Source organism: Anneissia japonica, unplaced genomic scaffold, assembly GCF_011630105.1.
Source record: "Anneissia japonica isolate Jap-2015-1 unplaced genomic scaffold, ASM1163010v1 scaffold2069_len581484_cov189, whole genome shotgun sequence".
Taxonomy (NCBI): domain Eukaryota; kingdom Metazoa; phylum Echinodermata; class Crinoidea; order Comatulida; family Comatulidae; genus Anneissia; species Anneissia japonica.
The window spans coordinates 6,077-13,067 of NW_022741553.1; the positions used below are offsets into that span (position 1 = coordinate 6,077).

A 6,991-nucleotide genomic window follows, 5' to 3' on the forward strand; every position below is an offset into this window, starting at 1 on the left:
ATATATATCTGTATACGTAGCAAATATCTTTGACTTAGATGGCTGTTCTTATGATCATTAATTTCTTTTCACAATTTGCTTTCTATATTATATGTATTCAACAATAAGTTTTTTATTCACTTTTATTCACTTCGTTATTAGCTGGTAGAGTTCACCATTCCAATTCAAAATAATGCATTTCACTTCCGTACGTTTTCTGCACTGTGGGGTAGCTCGCATATACGGTCTCAACTTCAACTTCTTGTTATTTTTGTTATGTATCTCACGTTCACAAAATGCAATGTTTAACTCAATAATAAGTTCACTGTAACTCACGTAACAAGAGTATGTGTAAAATATCTGGTTTTCACCATGCAGGTACCGTAGCTCATTTAGATCCGTAGTTTTAGCTGCAACCGCCACCTCGTATCAGTTTATTGTTGAGCTCACCAATTTGCATTCTCAATATGCTATTTTCCTTATGTAGCAGTCGTCAATCCCGGTTCCCTGCCTATTTGCAACATTCAATGCTCAAAATACACATTATTATTATGGCAATTGATATCTGCAGGCTGTGTGCACAATTCTATCTGTATTCTCAAATTTCGGACATCGTCCTCTATCTTGCACACCTCAAAACCAAGTCCCCCTCCAAATCACACCCAATTTAACATTTCACAACCTATCTCATTATTCATAGCTCTCAGCCAATCAATATCATGCACGACTTACCTGGTTTACATGTTTAACACAGCCCTGATATTCATCAGCAAATTGACCTGCACAATTTCCCTCATTTGCATACTCAGCACAACCCTGGATATAACGTAACTTCTCCTTATCTTTATTGGTAGCAGCCCCGTTCGTTAATAGTGACAAAAAATTAATTAAACATCTAAAATTATATGTCGCCTTTGACACCTATGTCTACCATACATACTTCTGAATGCTGTTGTTGCTCTTCTATAACAACCTCAACAGTAAGATCTTCGAGTAAATCTGCTACTGAGGAAAATAATTAATATTAATAATTATCAGTAGGGCCTACACTGTTAAAAATTATTCTGTAAAAATACCGTCAAAATACTGGCAACCAGGACGCCAGTACTTTACCGTAATGTAAAATTACATTTCCGTTAAAAATAAATTTCTTTAAAAATACGGTAAATTACTGTTGATCGAAATACGGTAGTCAAACGTAATGTAAAATCACAGGTACCGTTATTAATTTTTTCCTGTAAAAATACCGTAAAAATACTGGCAACCGGGACGCCAGTACTTTACCGTAATGTAAAATTACATTTACCGTTAAAAATAAATTTCTGTAAAAATACGGTAAATTACTGTTGATCGAAATACGGTAGTCAAACGTAATGTAAAATCACAGGTACCGTTATTAATTTATTCCTGTAAAAATACCGTCAAAATACTAGCAATCAGGACGCCAGTCGTCAACCGTAATGTAGAAACACAGGACCGTTAATAATTTATTCCTGTAAAAATACCGTCAAAATACTGGCAATCAGGACGCCAGTCGTCAACCGTAATATAGAATCACAGGACCGTTATTAATTTATTCCTTTAAAAATACCGTCAAAATACTGCCAATAAGGAAGCCAGTCGTCAACCGTAATGTAGAATCACGTTTACCGTTCATAATTATTCCCTTTCAAAATACGGAAAATTACTGTCAATCTCGATGCCGGTCGTCAACCGTAATGTATAAACACAGTACGGTAAATAATTAATTCCTTAATAATACGGTAAATTACTGTCAATGTTAAATGTCATTCGTCAACCGTAATGTAAAATCACAGGTACCGTAAATAAGTAATTCCTGTAAAAATACTGTAAATTATTGTCAATATGAATTCCGGTCGTCAACCGTAACGTAGAATCACAGATGACGTAAATAATATGCTTGTCAACTGTTAATAATATAGAATTACAATTTTAAATTTATTAAAAATAATTTTTTGTAAAAATACAATAAATTACTGTCTAAATTACTTTTTCAAAAATTCCCACTACATTTTTGGTGGCTAACAAAAGTAAACAAAATAACATTTATAGTAATATCCTTACAATACAATTTAGTAGAATGCAATAATCAATAGTATATTTTAAGATTATTTCACAATTCTGGATCATAACCAGCTTAATAACACTGTACAGTACTAACATATTATCAATTAATCACTCTACTTCTTAGCTTGTTTACTATAATTTGCTATCACCATATCTTAGAGACGTTGCAAAGGCAATCATAAATTCATTAGTTAGGGAAACCACACTTCTGGATAAATGTACCTAAAAAACACCTTGTCTGTAATTCCTTGTAATTAAAATTAAGATTTATTACATTTTAATCATAATTTTAACAAGTTTCAATAAGTTAGTAAATTAGCTGGGCAATTGGACATTCAATGCTAGTGACTCATGGAATACAGATACTTGTAGTTAGCTTAACATTAGGTTACATATTGCAAAGAACTGCAATACACTATGTTGTACAGACTCACCCATAAATACAATAATATCATAATTGTTGATTGAGAGCTACTAACAAATTTTAAATACAAATCTTCATACGTAGAGTCATCAACAATATCGGACCAGCTAATTCTTTCTGACGAAGGTAGTTGTCATTCCCCTTTCTGAAAATACTTTTTAATAATTAGCTACCTTGTTCCAGTAGACATCACCAGGATTGTTTCCACTGTCATAGACTGAAATGCTTCTGTGTCCAAGTGACTCCTTTGCTCTATAGAAATCAATATTTAAAATATTCTTAATCCACAGCACAGTAACTACTGTACAAATAATAATTATAGAATTGCATTACTTTAACCCCAATGCTACTACACCACATAACATCCCAAACACCATGCTAGTGGACTCTTATCCTATAGTTTTGATCACGCAAAGATATATATGGCCACTTAATATTACATTTTTGAAAGGCGACTAGGCGCATGGTAACAACCAACTGATGCAGACCACTCCACTGGTCACACATTACTCTCCGTAACACAGCATCCCCTAGTTCCGTCACCTCTGGATGCACAATCAACTTACTGTATTATCCCATGTTTTCCCAAGACAATAAATACATAAGATAATCTTAGTCATGCCCTATTAAGGGCCATGTTATTTTAGCAAGCAACAAAAGGGCATTATAAAGTCAGGCTTGGCATGTTGAGCTCAAAAAGTGGCTTTTGATTTGTGGACACTATGTTAAGAGAGTGATAGACAAAACTGATAATTTATAACAAATTCATGGCAATAATTAACTTACATAATATCTACCCAAGACAAAACAATGTACCAGATGATGATGATAAATTCAATTTGAATGTAGTCTTTTATATTTACTAATTAGAACTAGATATAGAGTACAGTACTGCGTACCTGGAAGTGCTGGCAAAAAATGGCTTCTGTGATAGAAGATCAAGGTACTCTTCTTGACTTGAGTTTCGTTCTGGACTGGATAAATCTCCTAGGCTTGAAATGGGAATAAAGTTTGTGGAGTGTTTTGTTCACATGTTGCTGGAAAAAAGAACATAATTGCTGATGGAAAGAAAATTCAGGACTGAGTAACACAACACTAAACAATTAAAACTTCAGACAAAGAAAAAAATACATCCTGGATTTTGGGCACTGTAGCATGTATCTTGTAACTAAATCAATGCATTTATTTTGTTGTGTAATTACGTCTAAACATTAAGAAAGCATTGATATTTTTTAAATAGTTTTCTTCCAAAGGTTGGAAGATTATAAATATTTTAACCATAAAAAGTTGTGGGTTAAATTCTGGCAAGTTGAAAAATAGCATGGTAATTTGTCAAATGCCAAACTCATTTGGATCATAGTCTCCAAGCAATCATAATCAGAATAAAATGACAATTATTGTTTGGCAACACACCTTATCCATACAGTACATCTTACCTTTTATATACTGTACTACACTTGTGCACCAAGGAATCGATTAATGATGTACTTAAGTTTTGTGTTTTGTTTTTTGTCGGAAAACAGATTCTTTTAGAAAAGGTGTCAAAATGCCAAGGAGAGGATTATATTTTGGTAATCGCTCCCAAATGTTGATGGCCAGGTCTTGAACGTCTGCTCTCCATTGCAGTAGCCTAGCTAAGCTAACTCGGTACACTATCGGGCCTAACCTGGCAACTCCTAGGCCTTGCCTACTTACTTTCAATCTTCAACTAGCCTGCCTAGGGTCAGACCCTAGGTAGGCCTATGCCTAGTCCTAGGGCCTAGGCCCTAGTAGTAGTACGTAGGCTAATTAGGCCTAGTCTCTAGGCCTAGGTCGCTTTAACTTTATCGAAGATAACTAGTTCTTATAAGTAATAATTGGAAATTAAAAAAGGATATATCATAGCCATATACGTTCTTGTGCAATGAAAACTTACTGAACTCACTGATCCTTTTGTTTTCCAAGATAAAGAACCGACGAACGAACTTTACACGTGTTCTCCTCTTCCATACCACTGCACTGCGTGCGCCTGTCCGCGCCTCAACGTCGACACACTACGCATGCGTGTGTTATAATGCAGATGTCACCTGATTGTAAGCGCGCCAAATAAATGGATTTCACTTTAATTTTACGTTAGGGAACATATATTAATAACAATGTTTAAAAATATATAATTGTCAAGAAGTTCCAAAATATTTGACACGATCATGGTGGGTAGGCCTCCTTTACGCCAATTTAATATTGTAGGTGAAATATTATGACATTAGCAGAATAATGTCAGCGTTTAATTCACAATATCATCGTTGTTACAAAAATACACCGTTATACGTATACCTAGGCCTAGTAGGCCTACTTTTTATTTAAAAAGAAGTTTTGAAATTGAAAAATTACGCTTATCATTACAGCTCCGATGTTAATTTACTTAATGTTGATTCTGACCTGTTAAACTACGGATAACAGTGATATGACGGCGTAAAATTAACCAGCCAAACACATTAAATTTACGAATTCACCGTATATTTACATAGCAATTCATTTTTTTATTAATACTGTACAATACTTAAAGGTTAAGTTAGGTAAATGTATACCAATTTATAGTTTAAATTTCGAGCTCTGACGTTAAAACACAATGGCGATTTTAACCTGTAGAAAAACCATGTGATACCGGTAATTTAGGCTACAACAAATCAACAACATCGTATTTTTATTATACAAGATACCGTTAAAATACAATTTTACGGTAGTTAACGTTATTTTCACAGTAAATTGGATTTCAGTAAACGTAAAATAACAGACACTTTTTTTTACTGATAGTAGGATTACAACGGCGAACGTAAAATTATTGAAAAATGTTAATTTTACCCGCGAAGATGAACCGTTATTTAACATCGCGAAGTGTGAGTTTACAGTCTTATCATTGTTATACAAAAATACCGTTAAAATTCATAGTACTTGTTAAAACAATATTTTGTACTGTAAAATTACGCCAGTTTATAAATGAACATTGCGAACTCCAACGGTTAATTAACGTAAATGTTGATTTTCCCTTAGGAAAATGCCACAGTGTGTACACAGTGTGTTCACATAGATTTCACATAGTTGACACTGTGTTCACTACGTGTTCACACTGTGTTTGTAAATTTCACATAATGAGCACCCTGTCACCACACTGTGGATTTACAGGGAACACAGAGTGAAAAAAAAATCACAGTGTGTTTTTTTTTTGGATTGTCACTTACAATGTTTGAAGACTAGTCAAACCACTGAATACACCTTGGTTTAGTTCAGTTATACGGTTAGAACTCAAGACCCTTAAAAAAAAAAACAAAAAAAAAAAACAATATTATTATTATTGAGCAAAAGTAAACTATAAATTAATACCGTTGCCATTCAATAACTAACGAGGTGTATATTGATGTTTGAGATGGCTATCGTTACCGTTGTTGCTATCTTTAGTGTCATCATCATTGCCATCGTATTACAATCACCTTAAATTATCGATATCGGTTATTGTAAAGGGCATAGAGGTTAGTCTACAATATGCGCTATATAAATTGATTGCGATCACTATTTTAAGTGAAATAGGTACCGTATTGTGTGAACAGGATAAATGGGGTGAAATTTATTACTTCTAATTGTTTGTATGGAATCAATCGTCATTGCACCGATAATAGATAACAGGGTTAACACAGAGTCACCACACAATGACCACATAGTGATCACAGGGTCAACATATAGTGAGCACATGGTCACCACACAGTGATCACGGGGTTTTAACACAGTGTCACCACACAATGATCACAGTATCACCACATATCTGCAATATGCAGAGGGCGCTCTGCAGCTGCAGTAGGAACTTAAAATTTTCTGAGAGACCTGCGAGTCATTTTTGCTTTAATTTCGTCGTTTGAGTGTTGTCTGGTCCTGAATTTGTGAATTTTGTGTTTTGTTTGTGTCTTTTTGATGTCATTTTGGTTAATTGATTACTATTACTACGAATTTTAACGTACATTTTTGCTGGACACATGCTAACCTGAATTCAAGCCTTGGTCACGTTGAACGTCACCACCATCTTGCCCTGTGGAATTTGTCAACGCTGCAACAATGACATTGAAATACACGCGCCAAAAACTACTCTCTCTCAATTCTGGTAAGCAATATTTTCACTCCCCGCAATTCTTCAGTCAACTTGTAATTATTCCTGAACTTCGCAAACGCCAAAGAGGAAGTAGAGGGGGCAGAAAATTGAAACGTACAATAGAAGTTATTTGTGGACGGCGAACAAGGAAGGCTCGTAGCTGTTGTAAGATAGCTGACAAAACACGTAGGCCTAGGCCTACACTGCATTACGTTATTAGGAAAACCCGTGAACCTGTTGTACCTTCGATAATCTTACAAAATGCTCGCTCCTTAAACAACAAGTTTGACGATTTTTCTGCTACAATTGAAACAAACTACAAAAATGTTCATTTAATTGTCATCACGGAGACATGGTTTAGTGACAATAAGCCAGCAGGTGCC

At 34.6% G+C, this 6,991-nt stretch overlaps 1 long non-coding RNA gene across 1 annotated transcript; it reads right to left on the reverse strand.

Moving 5' to 3' along the window:
* Positions 1 to 49: 49 nt before the first annotated feature.
* On the reverse strand, positions 50 to 3,522 carry LOC117118776. The gene is made up of 3 exons (XR_004447092.1): positions 3,391 to 3,522; positions 2,665 to 2,743; positions 50 to 981 (listed from the first exon to the last, which is right to left on the reverse strand). It is a non-coding gene; the product is annotated as an uncharacterized LOC117118776 (long non-coding RNA).
* Between the last annotated feature and the right edge of the window lie 3,469 nt (positions 3,523 to 6,991).